At 41.1% G+C, this 26,780-nt stretch overlaps 2 long non-coding RNA genes across 3 annotated transcripts in view; one reads left to right on the plus strand and one right to left on the minus strand.

Moving 5' to 3' along the window:
• Positions 1 to 6,950: 6,950 nt before the first annotated feature.
• LOC308186945 lies at positions 6,951 to 26,291 on the minus strand. Its single transcript, XR_013944404.1, has 3 exons — positions 26,194 to 26,291; positions 22,036 to 22,159; positions 6,951 to 9,003 (listed from the first exon to the last, which is right to left on the minus strand). It is a non-coding gene; the product is annotated as an uncharacterized lncRNA (long non-coding RNA).
• The window catches only part of LOC308186944, a 63,118-nt gene continuing 46,373 nt past the window's right edge, over positions 10,036 to 26,780 (plus strand). Inside the window, exon 1 of one of the 2 annotated variants that reach the window (XR_013944400.1) lies at positions 10,036 to 10,254. This is a non-coding gene — a long non-coding RNA (uncharacterized lncRNA). Of the gene's footprint in view, positions 10,255 to 13,116; positions 13,241 to 26,780 lie in introns of those variants that run through there. The other variant, XR_013944401.1, reaches the window with a different exon arrangement.

The following is a 26,780-nucleotide window of genomic DNA, read 5'->3' on the forward strand; positions in this document are numbered from 1 at the left end:
GAAGAAAAGCAAGAGGTGAGGGGCTTAATACGTGTCTGGGAGAGCAGGGCTCACCTGTCTCCACTGCAGAAACCTGCAGAAGTCACCCACAGCCAGGACAGGACTGTATGAAGTGAGAAGTCTGTGGAAAATATGGCATTAAAGATACCATTTTGCACAAATGTACTGCAACTGAAATAAAGTCATAAAGGCAAAACTTCTAACTTTTGGGGGGTTTTGCAAATCCTTGAAATTTATTTTGACATTTCTTTGTGTACATATAATACCTTAACAGGGGAAAAAAACTCTTAATTCATGCAGAACAAGTAGGTAGATAATGTTCTTATCTGTTCAGGAGGAATGTTTAGTGTCTTTTTTTCTTCAAAAAAACATGCTCAGAACATCCTACAGAAAGGACCAATTAACTGCAGATTTGTGCTTTTTTTCTGAGCAGCAGCATTAATAATTTGAAAACAGTGGTATGCACAGAGCTGAATTCATACTGATAATTGCTTCAGTGTAATTTATGTCAGTAGGTGCTACAGAAGGAGTATGGTATACTAGCAGATAACAGTAAATTTGATTCTGCAAACAACCTGAAGAATTTGATTGCCCTCATACCCACTAATCCTTTTTTTTTTTTTGAGATCAATTTGCCCCAAAGATCTGTACATAGGCTGCTTTTTTTTGGCTGTCGTTTTCCTCAAGACCTTGAAATGGTATAAAAGATGAGCTCCAGCTGTTTCTCACTGTGTGGTGTTTTCTGATGCTCAAATTGCTGGATTTTAGCCTTCTCAGTTTGTTCCAGAGTAAGTATTACTCAGTAGTTATTGCTACAGGAACATTGATTTTAATTTTACCAAAATAAGTACATTGAAATGTTTGCATGTTATTTATTACCAACTGTTGTGTTAGCATTGGAGATGTGGTTTTATTTATTTCTGGGTATGGCATAATTAATTTTGTATGCTTATCTGAGACTTTCTTGCCAGTTATTCATAGCCTGACTTTGTCTGCAATCTTCAGACCATTTACTGTGTGATGTGAAATATTTGTGTGTTCTTGCATTAAGATTTAGAATTACAAAACTGTCTTCTGGTATTTATAGCGGCCGGCTGCAGCGGGAGGCAGCTCACCTCTTATCCCCGGCAGCAGCAGAGGCATCGGGAGGCTCGGCATTACCCACATAGGGGAACTGGGTCTCGTTCAGATCCGGGCTGGCTTGGATCGTCTTTGCGCATATAAAAAGCACGGCATTGATCAGCTGAGCAGTGCCTCAGCTCCCCAGCCAATTGTTTCGTGACTCTGTGGGTCTGAATATGAAAAAATGTTTTTCTGCGTGTGTGGCAAAATGCATAATTATTTTACATAGACCCCTGCTGAGAAATGTGTGGGGAGGTTGAGGAGTTGTGTGAAGTGTTTGTACTTTCCTGGGAGGTTCCCCATTGCGGCATGGTAGCAATAAATTCCAGATGAACCAGGATGAAATGGTGTCAGATTTATCTGGCGTAGCTCTGGCACCTAGCCCTTACGTCCCTGTCCTCCTGCCCGGCCTCCTGTGCTTGAACCCATCCACTCCTGCTCTCAGCGTGCATTTTTCAGGTTTGTCAACAGGCTTAATGGCAAGAACATGGTGGCTTTTCAGACAGTATTAAGTAGTTTCCAAAAATAGTTTGAATTAGGTATAATCAAATTTATACAGGTGGGTGTTTTGAGCAACTGCTCACATCTGTTTAAAGGAGAAAAACTGCGGTGTATTGGTGCTTTGAAGTTTCTTTATAATGGCCCCTTGATAAATATTCTGCTCAAACTGAAATACAGATCGAGTGGAGACAGCAAAAGATGTTGTGCTGCCTCTTGGCCGCTACATCTGATTACAGTTTAGACTGAGTTTTACAGTAGCTTGCAATAATTGTTCAGTTTGCTCAGTTTCTACAGAGATATCAACCACTTAAATATTCCTGAGTTTCTCATTTCTCAAAAACGTTGGAGATCCCTCTCCAAGGATTTTCAAAGGAGCAAAAACCCTAGCTCACAGTTAAGTATTTGTCTTCTTTTTTTGGCCCATGTTTGTCATATCCAGAAAATGCAGAAATAAAATGCAAAACAAGGAAATTGATTTTTATTTATTTATTTTTCTCTTTAAAAGCCTGGGACTGAACATCATGCTACTCAGCCTCTGTCCCTGGCAGACTTCGTCATCTGCTTCCCAATGAGGTGTATCTTGGTGGGAGAGTGCCTGAGCACACGGCTGCTGTGGAATGACAGACAGACAATTGTCTGTCTTGCTGCCCGGGGCTGCCAAACCTCGACAAAATGGTGAAATCTCCAAGGAGTCCAATTTCATGACATTCAAACCCGGAGGGGTTCGGCTAACTTTGGCTCCAGCTGGGCCCACAGGGGGTGTCCATCACAAACGATTACTGTCTTCAGTTGCTGATCGATGTAATGAGATGGGATACAGCAAAGGGTGTCCCACGGCTGGGCACAGCTAAGGGGGAAGGCAAATTTGTGCAGATAAGTGCCTCAAAAGAGATTTTGTGAGTAAAATGGACAAATAAACCTCAAAAGGACAGAAAACAGCAAATAAACCCTATTCCATTTTAGTGCTTTCCCTGCAGAGACGGGGAGAGACGTGCTTTGGAGCTTCATGCTACTGTTTTCAATAATATGCCTGGGGCAAGAAAAGACTGTTAAATTACAATTTTTTTTTCCCCTCTGCTTTGGGATTTCTTCACAAATCCAAAACATTGGTTGTTTTCTGTATGCTTGTTTGGTTTCCTGCAATTAGAAACTGTAGCTAGATTTCATGGCAGTTGGAGTTGGTTGATCATGTAGGAGTAGCGAGAAGAGATTTGTTGGTATGTGTTTTCCCTTGCTTTCATTCATTCTGTTTTCCTGAAATGAAACTTGATGAGATATTTGGAGCTGATATTCTAGTTCTTCTAGGCTGTGCCAGTTGCCAACTGCTAAGATTTTCCTACCTGGCTTTTCGCTATGCTTTGGATATCAGAAACGAGAAAAACGATACCCAACAGGGGATGACCAGGAATTGTTTTACCTCCTGCCCCAAGGCTGTTGGCTGGGGGAGATCTTGAAGCAGCTTGCACAGGCGTGTGCAGGGGCTTTGTGAAGGATGCTCTCCCACCCAAACAATGCTTGCATCTTCATAATATTTAAAATAACTTGTCTGGTATTAAATGGCAGTGTGTGTGCTAAGCAATAGTTTCAGCTCACATAAATATTACCACTTGGAAGGATTTTCCTTCTGACATTTCTTTATAACTGCATTTCAAAGCCTTCTTACTGAGGAGGTTATTCTGATGATTTTTTTTTTCTCTAAATAAACTCTTTTTGAAAAACAGATCCCTCCTAAGGGCAGTCAAGTGTCAAACAAGTTATGGATGGTGTCAGCTGCATGTGGGAGCACATGCTCCATTTATTCATTACAGCTGTGAAAGCTTAGCTGTGCAAATGTCGAGTGTTGGTTGTGTACCTGTCACTTCGGAGCTTTTAATGAACGCTGATCACGTTCATCCAGATGTTTATTTGAATAAAGTGAATGCAAAGTAATTTTTTGAAAACAGTGCGAAGTTTTGTTTTTTTTTGCAGTATTAGGATGAATCTTAAGAGACTTATCCTTTCCAGTGAGCAGTATGTATAGCTTCCAATAATTCCCATCTCTGAAGAATTATTGCTCAGTGGAAAAGGGATTTGCACATTCGCTTCGGTCATCTCACAAAGATCGATTTAAACTTTTTTATCAGCATACTATAACTTTTTTAAAATCATGTAAGAAATTTAGTTCCAGAGACCTTATCCTCAATAATACATCTTTTTCTTTAAGCAATCCCTTTTATACCTTGAGGAAAACAAACATTTTTCACAAACAAACATGCTCTTCGGCTCTTCTTGCAGAACTTTGCAGTGTAATTGGGGAAATAATGCTTATCTCTGATTCTTTGAGCGAATGCTTTGGCCATCCGGATTTCTTTTGCTGCTTAAAACTGTTCTAAGTGGTAGAAAATGCAGAGCATAGAAATGTTGCATAGCCAAATTCGAGCCAAGACTGCTGGATCAGCAGAGCCCGTGCCCTGGAGCGCTGGGAGCAGGCTGGTGGGCATCCAGCGAGAAAGCCCCACAGCTGGGTCCTCCTTTAAGAGATCTTCCCTCCTCTGTATGGCAGGGTTTGCACATATTCTGTAAGGCATACATCAGAAACCATGGCGTGGTGATGAAGATAATGTGCGGTCTTTTGGGAAACCCATAATCAACAAATAATTTTCAGGAATCCCACAGGAAGGAGTCTATTATGGGGTCTAAAACTGCTGTGCTCCTTTCCTAAAGCCTGCTTCATTATCCATTTCTGCTTGGGCTGTTTCAGAGAAAATACTTAAAATAGATGTAGATATGGCAGAATATATTGTGGAAGCTTGCATTCTTTATTGTATTGCAGTCACGGAAAAGAAAAGCCCATAAATAAATCTTTTTAAATGAATTTATTGCAAGTTGTGTAACTGAAAGAAACTGCATGTCTGCAGAAGTGGGAAAAATGTTTTATAGGTTGATCTTAATAAAAACTTTCCAATGTTTGTTTTAAGCCAGGGGCTCAAGTGAAGTCTGTAGCCAAATAAATTGATCTGCAGGCTCTGCATTTGTGATGGCCATATTAAAAAGAAATCCATAGGTCATTACAGCAAGAATAAAGCTAATACTATTAGCTTAGGAGTCACTCTTAAATGTTATTTACATAATGATCTTGTAAGGTGCTGAGCTTTCATAACTGACTTGTGTGTTTGAGGGTAGAAAACTTATAGGTGGTTTCCTTTATTCAGGGACTAAGAGTTGAATGTGATGCTTTAAGCTTTTTTCCTATTTTTTTCCCAAATCATTTTAACAGTAACCTTTTGAATTTGAGCTGGCTTGGAATTTGCAGAAGATGGAATATCTAATGGCAATCAGATGATAATCCTAATTATCTAACTTCATACTGGCAGTATCTAGTGCATTTATACTCTGATAGGGTCAGAGCCATGACCAGAATTTTGTCAAATTTTGTCCTTTTCCTTTGAAGAAATGGGTTTTTAGGCTTTTTTTTTTGTGAGCTAACTTGCTCTCCAGGGAGCAAATCAGCAAATAATTTATTCAGTGAAAATTCCTGACGATTTTAAAGTGAGAATAAATATTTCTATGATCCTTGTAGTTTATAAAACTTGAAATCTACCCACAGATATTCTCCTCTTTAAAATGCTGCAGTATGGTGTAAGGCTGAAAGCTGATAGCCAGCAAGTTTGTTTTTTTTTCCCCCTAAGAGCTCTTCAAAAAGGTTCTTCAAAAATTAATTTCGGCTTTTCTGTAGTTTTGAATTATTTTACAGTGCATTGTATTTAGGTTAAAGGACAGGAAGGATGAAGAATTGCCTTTTTTTTGAGGTGGTTTTGGCTTTTTATTTAACAAAAAATCCAAAGGAGTCCTCCTCCTTCTGTAGTCTTTGCTGCTTATACTTTACACATAAGACAACTTAAAGCAGTAAATGTGTTCTAATATTTTACTTAAAATAATTGTGGTTTGAGACCAAAATGTTTTCACTGAAGCCTGGGAGCACAGTCCCCTCTGCAGGGCAGGACTCTGAATGTGCGCTAGCTCCAGCACAGGTCCTGGTGTAAACAGCACCTTCTGTTTTGGCCCTTCAGTTAAAATGCCGGTGAAATAAGCCAGCAAGCAGGGAGAGGACGGCACTTTCTCAGGGATGTGGAATTTCTTGCTGCTGTTTCCTTATTTTCGTATATTCTTCGTTCTTTTGTATTCCTCTCCCACTGCTTGATGGTGTTTAACCTCCTGATGTATTCCAGGTCTTCCGAAGCAAGGCAGCCCCGAGTGAAGCTGTGCACACAGCAGCTCCACGCTCTTGTCTCTGTGCTGCTTTACACGGGATAACTCCTTCAGCGGTCACTTCATGGTCTCTCATTGCAGGATTTAAAAATTAAAGCGGTATTTGCAAATTAAAGTGATCTTTTAGAAGCGTTATTTAACAGAGATTTTCCAAGGCACTGGTTCAAGGAAAACCTCGCTAGCTGGACAGCTGGGGAAGATAGATGGGTTTTGTCTCCTGCGTTAGCGGAGCTGATTAGCGATTTTGTCACCACAGAAGCCCCCCGGGCTCAGGCTGCTGGTGGCTGGGTGCTTTTGTATTCTGCTCCTCTGCAGGCCCGGGTCCCTCCAGTGCTTATGGCGAGAGGCAGAGAGGAATATTAAATGTCTATAAGTGAGTCAAGTCACATATGGAGTGTTCAACACACGGCAGTCTCTTTTACAGTAAGCCTGGTTATTATATAAAATAAAAGTGTGTATTCTGTCCAGTTTTCCCCATAAGGTTGGGGGGGAGGCAAAGATCAATCATTGATAAAGATAGCCCATGGCAGCGGGTAGATGAGACTGTCAAGTCAAGTGAGAAGGCAATAAAGCACACAAATATTAAAATATTTTGATTCTTAGAGGCTTCTACTTATAATCTTCAATTTCTGCAGCCGGAGGCTCCTGGTTCATCTGCAGCCCAGAGACAGCTCAGACCTTACACGCACTCCTTAATGCCATGTGTTCATTTGTGGGAAACAGGTGTACAGGAACGAGCCTGTGGAGGAGGCTAACCTCTTCCTCTGTGTGCTAAGTGAGAGGAAGAGCCTCCAGCAGCAAGTAAATGAAATTATTGATTATGAATACAATAATACTCAAATATTAAATAATATTTGATTCTTGAGGGTTTTATTCATGTTTAGTTTCTAAAAAATTTTGGTCAGCTGTTGTAATCTGAGATTTTGCAGCGTGCAGAACCTGCTCACCTGCTGCTGAACAGCATTTACAGCAAGGGCTTTGAAGAAGAAAAGTTCCAGTGTCGTCTTTCTGTGTGAGAATTTCAGGAGTCTCGGGGAGAGCTGAGGAGCAAATTATCGAAAGATGTGTGGTGTGTGTGTAATACATTACATGTTCCATTTCTTATCTGACTAATAGAGGGCTGAGAGAGAGGCCTGAAATGCAAATAGCCCCGCTGATGTGGCAGACGAAGCGTAGCATGTCTTCCCAGAAACACGAGTTTTACAGAGCGAGTCACGCCGAGCATTTCTCTCACGCGCTGCCAGCGCCTAACCTGGCTCTCAGGCCCTGCTGGCGGCTCATGGCAGAACCAAGGCACAGGGAGCGATGTGGGGCAGTTCTTGTGGTGGAAGATGTGGGACCGTCCTGCAGGAGTGCTCGGAGCCTGCACGGGTCGGTCCTCGGCCTGCGGGAGCGGGTCTGGCCTCCTGCAAACCGCCCTCGGCTCTGAGCCCTGCTTTGAAAGCAGGCCTGGGCTCAGCTCACGTAGGAGTGTTGGTGGGGGCAAGGAGGATGATTGCTCAGAAATAAACCTTGCTCTGTTTTTGTAGTCTCTGGGGAATAACGTAACTATTCCCCAATCTGGATCTCAGGTACAGAAGCACGCATCTTGAAACAGCTGAAGGTATTTTTCCCTATTTTTCAAAGAGTTTTACATTTGCTAAAGGGAAAATAGCCTATATCTGGAGTGCTCGAAATGCCTTTGGTACATTACTATCTATTTCAAATAGGGAATATTACAGGGAGCCTGTCAGATATAAAGTTGGAAACTTATTTAATAAAAATAAATTGCCAGGTCACAGTTGTGTCCTCAGCGTGTTAGCTTTAGTGCCCACATGGGCACCATGGGGTTGGTGGTGGCTCCGAGGTGCAGCTTGTCGAGGAGTTACAGTGCAGCTTTAGGAGATCTTTCAATCTCTTTTCTTTAACAGCTCATTTGGAGGTAATTCAGAATTTTCTTTTCAGGTGAAATTATGCTAATTTTATTCTGTCATGAATAGCACTGAAGACAGGTTTGAGGTAATCTCCTGATCTCCGATTTGGTTTTATACCTCAGCTACAAACGAACAGGGAATCCCTTGACACTTCAGCACTGTTCTGTGGCTCGAGGCAGGGCTCGTTGGGCTGCTGGAGAGAGGAGGGAGATGGAGGCTGTGCTGCCCGCTCCCGGCTGGCCCCGGTGAGGCTCTGTGGTGCCACGGACTGTGGTGGCAGTGCCATGGGCTGTGCCACCGTCCTGCCCTGCCACGAGGTCCCTCCTGTCCCCGCAGGGGTGACCTGATGGCTGCTGTGGCTTCCAGCAAGACCCAACGTTGACCATGGGTTTATTTGTCTGTTTCCCTCCCAGGTCTTTGCCAGCTGGGGTTCAATGCTGGTCACTTTTGTATTGACAGATTCATGTTATAATAGCCAAAAACATAGGGTTGAGCCTGAGATGATAATGAAATTGGTCTGAAATAGCTGGAAGCAGTTTGAGGACATTCTGGATCAAAGGCATTACCTGTTGTGACTAAGGCACTCTTCCATCATTACCCTGAAATTTGCTAATTTACTAAAGACCCGTAATAACGTGTGTGCCTGAAAATACCTGCTGCTTCCAGCCAGCCCCTTTGTGAAGTTGAGAGTCACAGGAGCCCACAGCAGCGTAGTTCAACCCACACACACACGCAATTTTGGAGGCCCCCTCAGGTACCCAGGTGCTTAGGTCTGCGTCTCTGAAGTTCACAACACAACCACACAGGATTTATTTTGTTACCTTTATTTTTTAAAATCCCAAAGTGGGATTCAAAACCAACCTCCAGCGAGGCTGAAAGGAGACTGAGAAGTGCAGCACCACGGGAGGTATGGGTTTTAGTTAAATGCTTTCTTCCAAAAAGTTACTGAAGCAATTTATTCGCCTAAGTTGTAACATAGCTTGAAGTAGGAACATAAATAACGAGTGGCCAATCCCTGCTGGTGCAATGCAAAGGAAATGTTATTTGGGGACCTCTCCATTCACTGCAGTTGATTTATAGGCTCTTTTCTAGCTACCAGCAGCCCATCCCGAAGGCAGGATGAGATGGCGCAATGCAGGGAATAACAACGACCACCTGCGGGGTTCCTCTGCTCTCGGTCCCCACTGTGTCCCCTGTGCTGCTGGCAGCCGGCCGAGGTCTGCAAGGATGAAGGATGAGGAATTAAGTGAGGGAAAAATAAAAGGTGAATGATAATTTTAAAAAGCTCCCTGTGTAACAAAGAGTGCTTCAGTGGGGTTTGAGCTTAGAAATACAATAGTGCATCACAGAGATTGCTTCACGTGAAACTTCTAAAAGTAATTCTTTATCTTAAATGTTTATGGATTCATGCTAGTGGTACATTTCAGACAAAACTCAGGACAATTAGGCAAGTAAGAATTCACGATGGATGCACTCTAAACTGTGTCTGCAGTTTCAGTGTTTCTCACATCATCGCTCCTGGGCCGTACCTGTAGGAGCATTGCGATGCTGCCGGTGCGGGTGGGACCTGTTCATCCCCTGCATCCCCCCACACACACCAGGGCCAGCCATAAATGAGATGTTAGAAACCAAAATTAAACTTCATGTTCATCAGCCAAAACATTTTGGGCCAAAAGAACAATTCTAAAAATTTCTAAATATAAATTTCACAGCATCTTTTCTAAGAGTTGAAGCTTAGAAAACATACTTTGTCACTGATAGCAGAAAAAACTTGCCTCCCTAACACACCCTGTGGTGAAACGATTGCCTGAAGGAAATAACACTGGCAGAATTTTTCTCTTCAAATGGGAAAGGTCTTTGGGCTGCATTCATTAAAAATAAAAAGCTGTTGTGCAGTTAACTAATTTATTTAAGCTAGAGAGAAATTCAAAGCAGAGAATGCCTTTTCCCTGGTGAGCTGATATTTCTGGTTGGGCATGAGTTTCTGCAGTGTCACTTCTGAAAAAGCAAACAATAAGAATATATGCAAGGCATAGATCATTCCGATGTGTAAACTGAATTTTATCCATAGCTTAGAAATAGTTATAAAGCAATGTAGAAAGTGACATGTTTGCCGGAAATGAATGAACTATTGCAGAAAGTAGCACACTGTCCTTCAGCTCTGTCTTCCCCTTGCTCTTCGCTCCTTCCCTGGAGTATTTACCCTCAGGACTGCAGCTGCACAAGGCGAGGTTCCTAGTGAATAAATGTGAGGGAGTTTTTTTAATTTCCCTTGGTGCCAGCCAAGATTAGAATTGGAAGTAAGTAAGCGATATGAGAAAAACTTTCTCAGTATTTATCCCGGGTAAAAAGCTATTGTTCTCTCTCCTTTCTTTCAGCAGGGCTCAGTGAATAGCTGTTATCCCCATCGCCCCCCTGCTCATCCCCACTGTCTCTGACAGACAGCCCCTGGCACTGAACCTGTGCCCAGGTATGCCAACTGCTTAAAAGGTTGAAGGCAAGAGTTATATTATGTAGAAGGCAAGAAAATAAACAATTGAGAAAAACGATTAGATTGATTCCTGTCTTAATACTATGTATTAAGAGAGCATTCGGGGTAACAAACGTACATAAATTTGAAGTCTTGATTAAATAATAATATTTATAGCAACACTAAAGAAAAAGATGGGAGTAAGCGAATTAAGTGACCTTGAATCCAGGTACATTATTACTGTATAGATACTGTTTGACTTTAATTTTTATTAATGTAGATAATGGCTTACATGGGCCTTATGGCTGCATTACTAGTGCCCTAAAATTTAATTAGATTTTTAGAGCAGCCATTAATGTCTTCTCTAGGATTATATAATTCAGTGGCAACGTCAGCAAGCTTCATCCATTTCATTTCAGTAGGCTCTGAAAACAAACTGAAATGAGGTATTTTTGTCTACAATGCTATCTCGAACTCGTGAGCCGTTCTCATAGGATAAATAAATGCCATCGCAGCTGCCCGTTGTCATGCAGTTTGTCACATGCTAAATCACGGGGAGAAAAATGTTTTCTTGAAAATATTTTTAAAAGCTTTTTAGGATTAGGATGTTTGTTTCTCCATTTGTTAGACAAGCTTTGGACCAAACACTTGGAGTCAGTTATGATGTGAAAGAAGCCCTTTCTCAGGTCAATCCAGGCAGCCTCTGTCCCACCTCCCCTCGCCAGCTCACAGCCACCTGCTGCACACCCGGTGCATCTCTGTGCCACTGCAGGAAAGTGGGTCCTACTGTTTTGTTTCCATTGTAAAAGAGAAGTAGTGGGTTTTTTATTGTCCTGTCTGTCAAAAATGTAAGTAGAAATTCACTAGGAGCAGTGTTTTTTCATTTTCTTCAGCAGAACTTTCTGAAGAACCAGCTGTGGTGGGGCTGGAATAAAGGCATTGGAGTTCATCCAGTATCAGGCATTGAAACAAATCTCAGCTGAGAAGTGTAGAGATAATATCCCCAGACTAATTTAATTCAGACTAAGCAGGGTCAAACAATAGAGATGTAACACCCATGCCAGGGATGTCTGTCTTCTATCTGGCGTGTACAAGAGGCTATCCAGAATAAGCCACTGACAGAAATTTGGCACATTGGTGACATGTTTCCAAGATATCCTTGCAAAATACACTTTTTTTTAATTACAAGTTATAGGCTGATATCTGTAGTTTGCATTGTGTGAAGGACAAATGAAGAGCTGCACACTTTGGCATTGCTCAGGCTGGAGTTGGTTTGTGTACTCGGATATGCTCACTGAAATTGTGTGCAAATCTCCATTCGTGTGACCACCTTACCTTCTCTCTGAGAGATATGATAATTTTATGCATGGAAAAGCAATAGGAAATAATTTTAAGTGTCTGAGGTATTTCGTTCTACATCTGGTTTTCATCTGCATGCATACAACTTCCAGTGTCTTCAGTACTTTGACAGAAATTCTTGTATTTTCTGTCATGTACAGCAGGTAAACCTCCCTGACTTGTTGATTCAATTATTTTTTAATTATGCATGAATGAGCTTCGTAAGTCTTCCCTAAATAAATATAGAATAGGTCTCAACCTGTAAATCTGTAAATTACCCTTGATTTTTAAGAGCGTAGCTATGGGTGGTTACTTTGCACTGGGCATGTGGATCCGGCCAGGGCTGTCTTTTAAGGCAAGGTGTCTTTGGCTGGAGGAGTGCAGCTTTCAAACAAGGTTTCTGCTGCTGGGACGTGACTCAGAGGTGAAGGGTGTGGAACAAGGAAAGACACAGAGAAATTTGAAAGCAGATGGAGGGGAGGAGTGGGGATGATCAAAAATCTGATGATGAGCTGATGGGTAGGAGGAGAGGTACCAGGCAGGGGGAGCTGCAGTCGCAGGGTAAAACCTGTGGTTTCTCGGGGTTAGATTTGGAAACGTTTGGTGCTGACTGTTGCCTGTTCTCATGTGCCTGCTCAGAAGGAAGGCAAAGTGCATTTTGCTGGCTTGGTAAACCCTGAGCTTACTTCTTCGCTGCGTCATGGTGATGACTGAGAGCATGTATTGATGTGGCAGAGCAGCAATGTTAACGGATCAAAGGATAAGATGTGTTAAAGAAATTATAATGATAAATGACAGTGACCTAATTTATGAAACAATTTTCTAGTACAGAATAATTCACTAATATGTAATTATATGATTAACTCACTGAGAATCAGTTGTGTCAGAATCATCAAACAATATAAAAAATTGCTGCAAGTTTTGCAATAGTGTCTGGAGTGCTGTGAAAATACTCTTACTGCCTCCATCAAACTCCACGCAGGAATTCAGTGCTGAAAATTAAGATGAAAATTCAGAGGGCAACAGCCTAATTATTTAATGTCAGTGCTAACTGGAGAATGGGCGAGGAAAGTGTCTGATGTGTAAGAAGTTATTTCTAAGCTTTGAAGGAGAAGGATGAAGGGTGCGTTGGCTGAAGGGTTTCCATATGGTGAGGGGTGGGCGGAGCGGGGCCGATGCTAGGGAGGAGCCGGGTGGCTGAGAACACTCCGGGTAGCTGACACCACGGTGTGCTGTTGCTCAGCCTGCCTTTCCGTGTCACAGGCAGGGAGAAACCAAAATAATTGAGAGACGAGGCATTTAACCACCAGGAATTTCCTTCTTATAGAAATACCACCTTTAAATAACTAACAAAAACAGTACTGCTGAACTTTGGTCAAAATTTGCTATTGTTGTAATTCTGTAAACCATTTAGAAATGGACAGGCGGGTAGTTTTCAGTGCATTTCACCATAGATATCTAAGAGTGGCTGCACTGCTCAACATTATCTGCCTTGCATCTGCTGGCAGTTGCAGAAACAGAAGCCAACCTCATTGATAGATGGCATGGAAGCGAGAGGCTGTGGCACAACGAAGGACCTGAAGCAGGCTGTTCAGCTGGAGGAACGAATTTTGCCTTTCGTTATGCTGGAGCTGCTCTGGTGGCTCAGGTATTTATTAGCCAGGAAAAGTCAGCATCCAGTGACAACCACTATTCCTTCAATGCTATTGATTTCACTGAAGGCCACGGCTACTTGTTTCATGAGTAGTTTTGGCACAATTCCATGTGAAGCTTTGCCAAGGAATCTGTTATTTGGAAAAAAAAAAAATAAAAATAAAAAAACCACCATGCATCTGCTGGTGGAAATACCCGCAGCAGTATGGGAGATGTGAAACAAGTCCCGCAGGTATTTTGAGATGAATACAGCAATACTTGAGCTGCCACTGCTCACTTAGGGGTCGGCAGATTCAGCAAAAGTCTTATTCAAAATAGTTCTTCAGCACTTGCGAGATTGTGAGCCTGTCTGCCCATGTTCTCAGGTACTCCTAAACTTTGTTTTCTGTGTGCTTTTGCCATTCATAACCTGAAGAGGTTCGGTGTGGCAGGATTAAGGTCGTTATCTACGTAGCTTCAGAGTAAGCCCCAGTCCCAGCAGGGATCTGCCACTTCTGGAAAGCTTCGCTCACCCTAGAGGGACTCCTCTGTGCTTCAAGTCTAAATAAAAATCATTTTTAAATCAAAGAAATCTACTCTGTAGTTAGTAGAATGTCTAAAAACATGGTTAATCCTAAAAAGCTTTTCTATTTGATATTTAATAGAGCTGAGTTAATAATTCATAATTTAATGTATCTGATTAATTTTGCCTCTTTCTCAAAAAGTCTTTAAAGCACATAATTATCTCAAATGTACTTATTCAAAATGACTCAGTGACCTCTCTATATCACTTATTCTTGATTCAATTTTTCATAGCATTGCACAGTTCCTATTGGTTATCATTCATGATTTCTTTGCTAATTGAGTAATCTCAAATCCAGTTTAAAAACACACACGCAAAACCTTTGGCAGGAATGCATGCTGAAAATGCATTGGAAATTCCTTTCTGCAAAGTGTAATGTCAAAATGCATTTCCAGTGCCTATTTATGTTAATAGACATAAATCACACATTATGCATAGAAAATAATGTCAGGGAAGATCTTGAAGGGAATTGCTCTTAACACTATAACTAATATTCACAGCAAATGTGAAATATCACTTTCCTTAAAGTGTAAATAACTGAATCTATACCAGAGGTATTGTTTATGCCTGTCCTAGAGATCTGACTGGGATAAAACGAAGAGTGTTGATGTTCTCCTGAATGAGAGCATGCATTTATTCTGGGACCCGGGCCCAGTGCAAGGACTATTCAGACAATAAGATCTCTTGCTCTGTCTTCTGCCAGCTCTGTAACTGGACTGGGAAGCTGGGCAGGGCTCCTGAGCACCTTCCCTTACCACCATGGCACCTCCAGCCGAGGAGGACCCAAGGTTCTTTTAAGACAAACAAATGACGGAGGTGCTGTCCTGGGGATTGGTAGTGCTTGTGTATCCATGGTGATCTAACCGTACAAATTGTAGACAGGTAATTAACCTGTGCGAGCTGATGCACTGAAACGTGCAATGCCTTTTTAATATCAAGAATTTGATTTACATAATATATTGCTGACTGTATATGTTTATTAAAATAAAGTTCAGGGTAGTGGAATTACACCCAGGCTGAGCTGGCCAGCAGTCCAGCAATGCACGCTTTTCATTATAAGGAGATCTTTCCTTTAAGTCTACTATGCTATTTATTTTATAATTAAAATAATTTTTTAAAACTTAATAGTCAAGCATGGCCTTGATGTGCTGGTTTCATTAAAACTAAGGATAAAAAAAAAAAAAGAGGATAAATAAAAATTTGGCTGTTGTCCTTTTCTCTTCTTCCTAGCAGTCTGTGGCCATTTGCTGTGGCCATGCTAGCAAACCAATGAAGTTTGTTAATGAATTTTCCACATTTTTTTTTTCCCACTAAAACAGCATCAATAAGTACTAGTAATTATCTTATGAGGACTAGGACTAAAAGAAAGCATAACTTCCTTGACTTTATTTTGTGGAATTAAAAGTACTTTTCTTGTGGCCTTTTTCGTTAGAGGCTCTACTAACTGATTGCAAATAAACTCATGGGGACGAGCACAAATTGCCAAATCCAGCTAATAATGCCTTGGTTTAGGCTATTGTCTTTCCAGTTGTCACCCAATTTTATTGCATTAGATCTATTGATAGCTTTAGGTGGCTTTTTTTCTGGTTATTCCTAGTCACATTTAAATAACCTTTCTGGAAAAGAACGCTTTTTTCCGGCTGAAACAACTAAAAGGTATCAGCATCAAATCTGATAAATGGATACCCCATGGTTAAGAAAATTACATAGGCTTAGTACCTAAGGCAAGTGAGTTGCAATCTCAGCAAAAGAGCCTAAAAGGAGCGGGATTATCGTTCAAGGAAAAAGGTGCATTAACGCTTTCCTTTCACCTGCAGTGGGAGGGAGTTGTCTTCAGTGTCTCCATGTATTTACAGAGGTTTGAAATCCCACACCAGGTAACTTCTGGTGTAGCTCTTAAGAATGTGCTTGTTTAAATAAATTAATATAGGTAAAACTGTGCTAGTCCGTGCAGTTTTAACAAAATTTGGATACCAGAAGTACTCATGTTTACATGGGTCTGGATGTTAATTTCAGTAATTGTGATCTCCATTCAAATGCAATTCATTCTCAAGGCACCCTGTTACTGCATTTGCCACATCACCAAGGCCATGTCATTATTTTCAAGTGAAAAATAAGAAAGTTTGACACTTACTGCTGCGTTCATTCGACCTTCCGGACCTGCAAGCATGCATCGTGCCTGATGTGTTTGCGCCCTGGGAGAGCCCTGTGCTGGCTCTGTCCAGTTAGTAGGAGTGGGAAATATTTGGAAGAGTGGCCTATGTTGGCTCTTTTGTTTTTCCAGGAGTTCATCAGCTGTGTAGCACGTGGATGCTGGATGCAGTAAGCCCCTGGCTCGCTGCCGTGGGCTTTTAGGGTTTCAGCTGTTAACAAGAGTGTTTGTGCGCTGTGGTTTTTAAGAAAGTGAACCTTGAACAAAGGCTGTGCTGCGTGCTGCAGACCAAATTCATTGCAGCAGCCAGTGTAATTCCCTGTGAAGGCTTTGGAGGCTGTGTGGTGCTGTGCCTTTGGAGAAAGGCACAATACAAAAGTCATTTTTAAGACAGGTTCAAACATAAAAGAATTTGTTGCTTTAATGTTAAGCATTGTTACCTGCTGGAGAAACCAAACAGGGAAGGGGTGAAAAAAGTAGTTTTGTTGGCTTTTTTCTTAATTGTAGGCAAAACAGGAAAAACTCGGAAAGATTCTGATCCCAAAATGTGGAAAGTGTCAGGGTAGTGCTCAGTGATGTCACTTCTTTTCTTGGGTACTTGTTGTGTGCACAGTGTTTTCACAGGCTACAAATGGGATGCCCACTGGCTTTTGATGGACACGTGTGAGGATCCAGCGATGACTCTGGTAAAGAAATTTAGGGTAGCCCAGCCAAAACTGGCAGTACAGTGGGCTTGCTAGGGACACATCGCCCACAGGGGCAGCTTGTCTGGGTCTGAGAGCAGTGGTGCAGACTCCCCTGAGGGTGTGGGGCCCCTGCAAGGGAAAGCAAAATTGGACATTTGTTTTTGGGGACCTGGGGCGGCCGAGTGGGAGAGCCGGGGCCACTGCCTAGACCAATGCTCCCTGTGGGCAGCTCTGCTGAGGTTCTGGTCCTGCTCCTTTTCCTAAAAAGAAACGTAATAGCAGGTAAGTACAGAATTTAGAGGACTAACCCTCAAATCAATATGTGCAGATGGGTAAAAGTGCCGCCACCTTGCACTGTGTGATTTTAAGGAATATAAGGCACCCAGTAAGGTATCACAAACCTGCTTTTGCGTAAAGCCCTACCGTAGCAATCGCCCAGTCTGACTGCATAACTGGGTTGTCCATTGAAGGACTTATTTTTTATTTGTACTTTTATTTATTTTTATTACTTATTTTTATTTTAGGCAGTCATCTTTAGGAAATATTGTTCTCAAAAGGCACAATAGCTAAGGCACAATAATAATAACCGGAAAATAAATTTTCCTGTTTAACCTTGAGGGATCTTAGAAGTCACAAATTATAAAGGCAATAATAACTCCCATTTAGAAGACATTTGACAGGAGGAAAATGAAAAATGAGGAGGGAAGGGAATGTTTCTGAATAAATGTATTGCAATTCATTTTCCTACATATGACCAGAACAGAAATTGTATGCAGGTACGGCAGTCAAACACGCCAACTTGGATAAAACAAAAATAGTGTTTTCTTTGAGTACTGTCTGAAAGCCTGGCTTTCAGTACTCAGTCTTAAAGCTAATGAAGGCTTTCTGAAGACAATATGCTGAAAGAAATGTTAGCGACCCACATAGCTCCCATCTGCTTCTAAAAAGAAGCGCAGTCTGCATCAGACGGTAATAACCCACAGAAATGTGTGACTGTGGGTAAAGTGAGTCTATTTTGGTCTAGTTTGTGCTGAAGCCATAGGTATAATTTGGCACTGAGTATGAACGTAGCTATTTGGAAATGCTAACATTTTGGCTCCAAAGAAGTAAATTTCACTCTGCAGGGGTTTTTTGCATTTAAAGAAATTACTTGATACCTTCCCATTCTTAATTTCTAGTACAGTGAGGGTAAATGGGATAGAAGGATTTAAATTAAAGAGTATAGGTTTAAGGGATTAATTAAAATATTCTAGTCTAAATTTCCTAATGCTCCTTACAATATTAATGTTTGCATGCTCTTTCGAGGGCTGAGTGTTGGGTGGGTTGTTGAAAAATTTTCTCCCTTGGAAGTGGCTCGGTGCATCAGTTCAGGCGTTCTTATGGGCAAGGTCAAAAACATCGAGTGTGCAGGTAGCTTGTAATTGGCTGTCTGCAAAAAACACTGGGGAATTCACTCTATTACACGCACTTTGGTGCACTAAACTGATGCTCCATGAAGCCATCAGAGCATAGAAAAGGCTCGCTAATATCTTCCTGGTAATTATTGCAGGTGTGCCATGCTCCTATCAAATGGGCATTAGTCACTTGATGAACTTAAATGTTTTCAGTGATTTTTTTTTTTCGATTAATTAGGTACATATTGCCATTCGGGGACTTTGTGACATTACAGAAAGTATTTTTAAGTAAGATCTCAAAATAAGTTAGGTTTTTAGGTTGTGCATTGTTTAGGATTTGGGTGGTTGGTTTGCTTGCCCCACATGTTTTTTCTAGAAGATGTATTTTTCTGCTTTCCATTTGCTCTGATATTACCTTCCCTCCCATCTTTCTGCTGCCAGTGATAGACACTTTCTGCCAAACCCATTTTTTCCACTGACTGTTTTTATTCCTATTCAGTACACTGTGAAGAATAGATCTCTTAATCATTTCTTTACCTAAATGCAGATTAAATACATTAATTTGAAGTGTCACATAGGTCACAGTATTTATGTTAACTTCTGTGCTAATTACATTGCATTTGACCTACCCAAACAGTAGTACTCAGCTCCTACATTCTTTCCTTTGTAGTAAATTAACGCAAGCTTTTCATGTTGCTTCTCTGGTTCTATATTGTATGTTTGCTTGTTATGGTATTTTTTTAAATTCCTCTCATCAGCCTGTTTATATCCAGAGATGTTGCATTCAGCTTTATGAATTGAAAAAAAAAAAATAAATTTGTGGTCCTGTATTCAACTTCAGGCTTGAAAAAAACAGCGTTGAAGACACACACAGGTTGGGTGACTGTTTATGGAATAGACCAGTACTACTAGTAGTGGATGGTAGAAGTAGACTTACTGTCCAGATATTGTCACAGAGTCCCGTTCACCAACTCTGCCCACATGTAGCATCAGTTCTGCCCATTTTTATAACGAATTGCTGTTTTAACAGACACAGTGCCTGTAGGAACTATGGCTAGGTAAGTAGCAGTGAACAGGAAACGACCTAGAGGAGCAAGGTTTTAGGAGGCTTGCAGTCTCAGTAAGGGGTTAATTCTCATTCTTTTGCATAACCATAGACCATTACTAATTCTTAGCTACCCACTAACATTTATATTAAAACTCTGCAGAGACTGTTTTTTCCAAGTCTCTGAGCAGTCACTTGACAACCTGCAAAGTGGAAGATGAGCTCTGCTGAGGTTGGGAAGTAGGTGGTGTCTAAGGGTAAGTGTATTTGGAAAAAAGCTGTGAAAATTCACAGCAAAAGCAGCTTGGAGATACCTGAAATATGCTACGTTTAAGCTTTCAACTTGTACAGACAAGCTGCTGATCCTGGGGTGGCAAAGGGTTTTCAAAATTCAGAGTCAAGAGGCTGAGGTCTGGGTCTGAGAACTGAGCAATTCAGATACAGGTGGGTCAAGGTCGACCCAAGCCTACAGCGTTGACCATACCTTCTTTTCATCTCCAAATAATGTTTCTAACAACTGTATGGAGCCTGTCTTTCCGTCATCAGGCTTGAAGCACCAGTGCTTCCATAGGAAATCTGCTTTAATATGAAGAAGAGAATTTTAGCTTTGCCACAGACTGTTGCAGGCAAAGTAAACAAGGCTCAGAGTCTTTTATGTATCATCGGCTGTAAACAAAATGTCCAAGCCAGGACAATTGAAAAATAGCTATATTGTATTTTATATCAAAATGTGCTTCTAAGGATTTTCTGTAAGTGGTACAGTGTGTGATTTCATGCTTTATTGTTCCTCAATCTGTTCAGTTTACAAGGAAAAGGTATTTTTCATTCTCCTAGCTGCTAGCTTTGCCAACACTACATGAGCTCTGAAGCTCAAGCTGTGATCTTTCTGGCTTGTACATTTCCATCAGTAATAAAGAATCCGCAGGATGAATTCTTCTTAGTTACACCTGCGAAACCCCACGATCTTCCAGGATTTCATAGGCAAAACTAAGCAGGGAATAGCAGCCCCTTTGAGAATCAAAAGGACAAGAACCATCAGAGAAAAGCTGCTAGATGGAAAAACAGCCATTTAGGCTCATACAAAGAGGAGTATAACTGAGCGAGAGGTGAAAACGTAATTAAGAAAACATGACAATGGATAAAGTTTTCTGAGGAGGATTTGCAGAACTGAAGGATGTTATCTCGAGGGGGTGGTGACAGGTCTGTTGCTTGGATATTTTCAGTGAAAGGGTGGCAAGAAGACATAATTCATCATAGCTGGAGATAATTCAGGCATTTGGGAAACAGTGATTTTAAAAAGTCATACGTTTACTGTACTTTAAACTCTCCTAGGATTTTTTGAAGTAGGACAACTCTTTGTTCCCCTTTCTTTGATGTTTTCTTCCCAGAACACAATATTCCAAAGTTCCTTGACTTATCAGACATGCAGTGCGATAAGAAATGCCAAAGGAAGGAACGTTCCAGCAGGAATGCCTGGGGGGAATGTGTCCCTGAGCAGCAGAGCACCAAGCCCCCACTTAGTGATCCTTTAACCCATGTGAGGACATCTTGGCTGGATGCTAGGCTAGAATACTTCAGTTGTCTTTTTGCATGCGTCCTGTTGGGTACATTTACTGCAGTACTGCTAACATCTTGAATTTAGAGATGCTAGAATTAAATCTGGTAGTAGTAAAGGTGGGTGAGTCTATCTTTTACGAGTAGAAACGAAGTCACAGGGAGTTCTGACATCTAAAAAGCACAGATTCTTCAAACTTCAAGACCTGAAAATGCAACATCTTTTCACTATCTTCCTAAAAAGTAACACCTATAATGAAGTGATTACAGGTATGTTACAGCAAAAATATTGCAAGATTGGAACTAGCAGTAGCAAGAACTTCCAATGGACTCATTCTGAGTAACACAATCATTTTTAATGTCATCAGGGATGATGTAATTTGACCACTTATTCCTTAAATAAAAATGTCATTGTGAAGTTTTAAAAACTAAATATCTGATGTCTGCCAACATTTGCATGGCTTAATTTTGCACTGTTACCTCTCTGTGGGTAAAAGGAGGACTTGTATTTTCACAGCTGCCAACATGACTTATTTCATAAACACTACATTTTACATTTTGGGGGGTGGAGATTCATGAATTGTCATGAATGCTGGAATCAAGTTCTCCACATCACAAAGGCTGTTTCACTCCATCTGCTGGCTTGAGTTGCTTCATGAGCCAAAATCTGTAATTCTTACTCAAATCTCATTACCATCTAGGAAAATTTGGATGTACGAAAACGGTGAGTTCTTGCTTTTCTACATCTAACCACAGCCATGACTCAAACCCGTTCTTCTTAGGAACCCTTCCTACCAGAATAAATGAGAGCTCACCAAAAGAAAGTTAGGTAATACAAGTGGCAATGTCTCATCAGGAATGCATGTCTGCAGAACACATATGTGGCTGAAAAGAAAATAGGAGGCAGCTTTTGGCAGGTAACAGAGGAATTTCTCACAAGTGAAGACTAACTGTACAGGTAGGACTGGTTAGATCTTTCTATTTAAAATGACATTGTCCTTTTATTCTACTTTCTTCCCTAAACAGTGAATGCAAAACACAGAGGGTCAGCTCATGGCATTCAGTTTTGGACACCACCTTGGCTCAGCTGACCCTTTCAGTTTCATCTGATCTCTCATCATCCGTGTACTTCGACAATTAAAAGACCCAAAGCAATTAAACTGTCTATAATTATCCATGATATCACATTGGCTTTCTGGGCATTAGCCAAACAGCACATTTAACAATCACTTATACTTCAAATACCGTAATCAGCAATTATCTAAAATGCATGGTCTTAACAATTAGCAATTCAAGGTCTTGTTTGCTTGAGAAAATGAGCAAGAGTAATTCCATAGCATAGTGACATTCCTTTCATACACAATTACAGAGTATGTGGGAGGCAGCATAAAACCTACCTTTGATATGAGCTCATTAACTTCAGCTTCAGTAGAAGTGGCTTTTAGGAATGATGGAAACAACTCACTGTCACAATATTGTTTAAATTGAGTGTGGGCACCATCTCTGTTAGTAGTTTGGAAACTGTAGATAAAAAAAAAAAAAAGACAATAAATAAAAAAGGGACAAGCTATTCATCTTAGCATTGACATCTTGAGGCTTGCTGACTTACATTAGCTTTTGTTTGGCATGCAGCTTTGTTTTGGTTTGCAGATTATTTTCCAGTTAACGAATGGAACATTCTGCATATCAACTGCAGATTGAAAATATACACTTCTGTCTTGGTGGGATGATGAACAGGTTATCCTAACTGTTCAATATTTACTGATAATCTTAGAAATGTTGTTTGTTCAAGTCTTAATGGAAGAAAAATATGGATAGCATTAAAAGAACGAGTGTTGCCAAGCATCACTATTCTGTCTTTGATGACTTTGATCCATTTGGTAAGTCATCAAAGATGTAAGAGAAAATAAATCTACCCTTTCATGACCGTCATCTTTATAGAGTCTGAAATAACACATAGGGTAATTTTCCTACTTATTCTAAACCTAAGTGCTTTTCTGTGGATCTTGCAGTATGATTTTTTTTAATCATACAGCTTATACTTTCAGTTGATAGCTCTCATCTTTTATGGGAGAACTTGCTGAAGTTGAGTAATTAAAGTTATTCTTTACTTCTCTTGTTTACTGGGGATGACTTAGCTAAACCATAAAAACAATAAGGATTGTACTTCGAATGTTTTTTCTGCATATGGTGCTCCTAACAAGTAATTCCTTAATGGCATATACAAAAAAAAAATTCTAGAAGGGAATCTGACACTTGAGTTGTTCCTTTTTCCGCATCCTCAGCTTCACCAAGGTGAAGTGATACGTGGTAGATTCTTCACTTAGAAAATATATTTATATATCATAAGGTGCTTGTGTATCATAGCATTGCAAAAAGCTTTTGTCTCCTTTTGCTTTTAAAATCTGATTTTAAATCCATTATTGCCATAAAAAGTGCTCAATATTCTGCAAGTATCTTATCCTCCTGTTTGCATGCTCTATGTCTTTACCTTCTTGTCTTATACAGGATGGGACCAGGATGAAATGAGCCATCACCTCATATAGACAGTACAGTAATTCCCTGGGGTGGGCTGTGATAAGAAAATGGGTGAATAAATAAATTCATAAGTAAATTTTAAAAATAAATATCTAAGGATAGTGGCCTTTTCTGTAAAGCAGCTTTCTGAGAGCCCAGATTTATGCCTATGGTATTTTCATCCCAGCAGTCAAGGTAGACCAGCTGAAGGCTCTGTTTACTAGTCCTTGCAGACTAACAGCAAAATTTTTTTTTTAATGGAATAATATAATTTTTACTTTATAATAACTGAATGCAGAAATATATAATTGACATGCAAACAAAATTGAAACGTATTCTAGTCTCCATTACAAAGAATTTGATATGCGATATGCAATAAATCCCAGGCAACACGCTGGCTATGCATATTGTACGGAAGCTAGATGTTGGTCCATTGCCCATTTCTTTTGACAGTCTTAGTCCCAATCTTTTCCTGTATCTCAAGGCTCTGGTTTACTGTAGTAAATATTGCATTAAGGAAATACAGCTTTTGCTCAAGCCCTGGAAGTTGTTTCCATAAACACGGATGGCCCTGCTTCCACCAGCCACCAGGGAGGGGTTGGATGGAGCTTGGGATCTGCGTCCTTGGGCATCCACAGACCTGGGGTCAAGTGCTGCAGGTGTCCTCCAGGTATTGCCCTGCAGCAAATCTACTTCCTACTTTTCTGTAAATATTTCTCAGCATCCATTTGTTGTATGTGTTTGCGCAGTTATTACACTTCTAATACAGCGGTTTGTGCCGTGGACTGTGTTTAGAAGGTTCAATTGCAGTCTTTACTGATTCATAAGTGGCCATGGGGAAGGAATCTGTTTACTTAATAATAAATGTGGAAATTACATGCTTGTTACATTGACCTTATGAGCTACTGGATTTGATGCTTAAATAAAACATGTATGAAGCAATAAACCTGCAGTAGATACAGGAGAAAGATGCAGCTACATAGCTGCCCTTACTGAAATTTAAAAAAAAGGAAAAAAAGAGAGAAATGAATTATTGTAATGATACATGAAGGTATTTTCTGTTAGTGCCTTTGAGAGGGAGACTTCAGGAAGGCTGCTCCCCAAAAATTAACCCAGCAGAGAAGGGAAGGAGCTGGGCAGAGGGCAGCGGGGCGATGAGCCAGCGGGTGCAGCCTGGGCATGACGAATGGGTGGCAGAGCTGTGGCTTGGGCTTGCTGGCCTGCATCTCAGTCAATTTTAGGGGTTTCTATAATCATCTCGCTGTTGGCACAGCAGGCTATAGCCCTCGCTGCGGCCTGTGACCAAGTACGTGTGTTGTGTGTGGTTGTTTTTTTTTCCCCCTCTGAATTTTAAAAGGTGGAGAGCAGCGGATGGGGCTGGCTCGCAGGGTGCAGCTGGCACCATGAGCTGCTCCTTGGGGTCCCCAGGGACAGAGCCGTGAGGCTGTGTCCCTGCTGGTGCTGCGGAGCCCGGTTCAGCTGTGCTGCAGCAGGAGCGGGCGGCACGGCGGTGCGCTGCGTGGTCCTGCCGGCGCGGGCTGTCCTGGATGTGGCTCTGCCGGCTGCCTCCAGCCTCTGTCCTGCTGCTCGCCGACGGATCAAACTGGTGAGATGGAGCAGTGCTCAGAGCTTGCTCTTTCCTTTGCCTTTTTTTTTTCTTCCAGGCATATAATTGATTAATTTAAGCATGGTATCTGTTCTTTAGACCAAATGCTTTCTGTAAAAGTTAAAGATCTTGTTGCATAGCGTAGCGCTGCGTGGCCTCAGAGCCAAGCGTCAATAAAACTCTCTAAGAGGAAGCCTGAGCCATTCAGCCAGGTGTATCAGGGAGAAAAGTAGGACAAAAATTATTTAGTACAAGCAGAATTTTTGTCTGTTGCATGCTGTGCTAGGATGTAGAAATTACTTGTTGACATAACAGCTGTTTGCTGCAGCCATCAGCTGTGTGATCTGCACGGAGCTGGGACGGAGGGTGTGGGAAAGCAAAGCATCTGATACCTTGCACTGGGCTTAAAACTTTTTGGTTTGTCTGTGGCTCATTGACAGACTGTCAGCAGCATTGATTTACTTCATTTAAATGTTGAGAAGTGAGTTAAGAGAAGCCTGCGCTTTGCTCAGGGAGACCTCACTGTGCTTTCTAGGAGGATTACAAAGACTGAAATTAGAGTTGCATGAAAAATTAGCTATTTGCTTTTGGTCTTACAAATACTTCTTGCAAACACTTACTATCACTGTAAACTCGGAGCGACTTAAATTCTTTATAAAGATGCGTTAAGCTAATGCTGTGCAGAAGGAGTTGGCACTGCACTTCTGCAGTGGCTGAGGGCTGGGCTGTTCCCATCTGCTTACTTCAGATTTGCACTGATCCTCACCTCGCTCTGCCGAAGTATGTTTGGCCAAGAGCAGGAGTCAATAATACCTCGAATACTAACCTCACATTTGGGTACTGCTGTGATTTTTGCAAGGCCAAGCATTTTCCGAGTCATAGTGACATTTTAGATTGACAACAGCCTGTATCCAGGTGTATGGATTTGAGGGCATTGTAGCACGTTAGGAAATGCCACTCTAGTTGCATATGCTTTTGTAGCACACTGGTTTAAATGTGCTGTCCTTGGACTTTGTTTTTTTTTGGGTTAGAGCTCAAAGCCCCGGAGTGCTCTGAAGTCACAAAGAACTGCTGTTATTTGAGGGCCAGAGCAGCTGCAGGAGTCGCATGTTCTGTGGTGCGGGTGGTACGTACAAAAAAACAACTACCTTTTTTTTTTCCTGAATAAGCAAAAAGTCCCAAAGCAGAGAAAACCACAGGCTGTGAACTATGGAAGTGTCTCACTAGCGAGGACAGAGGATATTCTCACTAGGTTTGTCGGAGGAGAACAGCATAGGAAAAATCAGCAATAGTGGATTACCCAGGTACTCGGGGTATTTCTGCAGCCAAGGAGTAAAAGGGAGAAGAATAAGACAAGTGTAACATACAGCAAGAAGAGATGATGAAATATCAGTGCATATTAGGTCCATACCCCAAGGAATTAGCATCTTACCCTTCGAAGGTACGCTGGGGTTTCATTATGGATCTTCCTGCTTTCATGGGAAAATGTAAGCTCGAATTAAGCATGTGCAATAAATATGTTTAGGTTTCTTGTTTTCAGCATTTTTTCTTAATTGAAAGAAGAACTTGCCCTCATTTCAGAATAAAAGGCATCCCCGATGAGTGCCAGTTGTGAAAGGGCTGATGTGAACATTATGATGATAATGTATTTCCTTAGGAATGTTGTAATTTCAGCATTTCTGTAACGATTATAAGCAGATGCAGGAAAAAAAAATGTGGTACTGCTTCAACATGCATCACATTAACAAAAGAAACAGCATACTTAGTAATGTGTCAGGCTTTGGAAAGTATGTACATTTCCCTTTAATAGCACAAAAATAAACTCATGCAGAGGTCTTGCTTTTACGTTATAAGTTTCTCATTTTGATAGTGAAATGACCCCATTGCCAAACTTATCTAGCAGAATTACTGGTATCATTTTGCCACTATAAATAGTTTGAGTTCTGAATACTCTTTTTCTATCCATCACTTCACCTTGCTTTACTTTCAACAGGGAATCCAAGTTGGTTTTGATGCTAG

Source organism: Anser brachyrhynchus (assembly GCF_964034855.1).
Source record: "Anser brachyrhynchus genome assembly, contig: SCAFFOLD_188, whole genome shotgun sequence".
Classification (NCBI taxonomy): Eukaryota; Metazoa; Chordata; class Aves; order Anseriformes; family Anatidae; genus Anser; species Anser brachyrhynchus.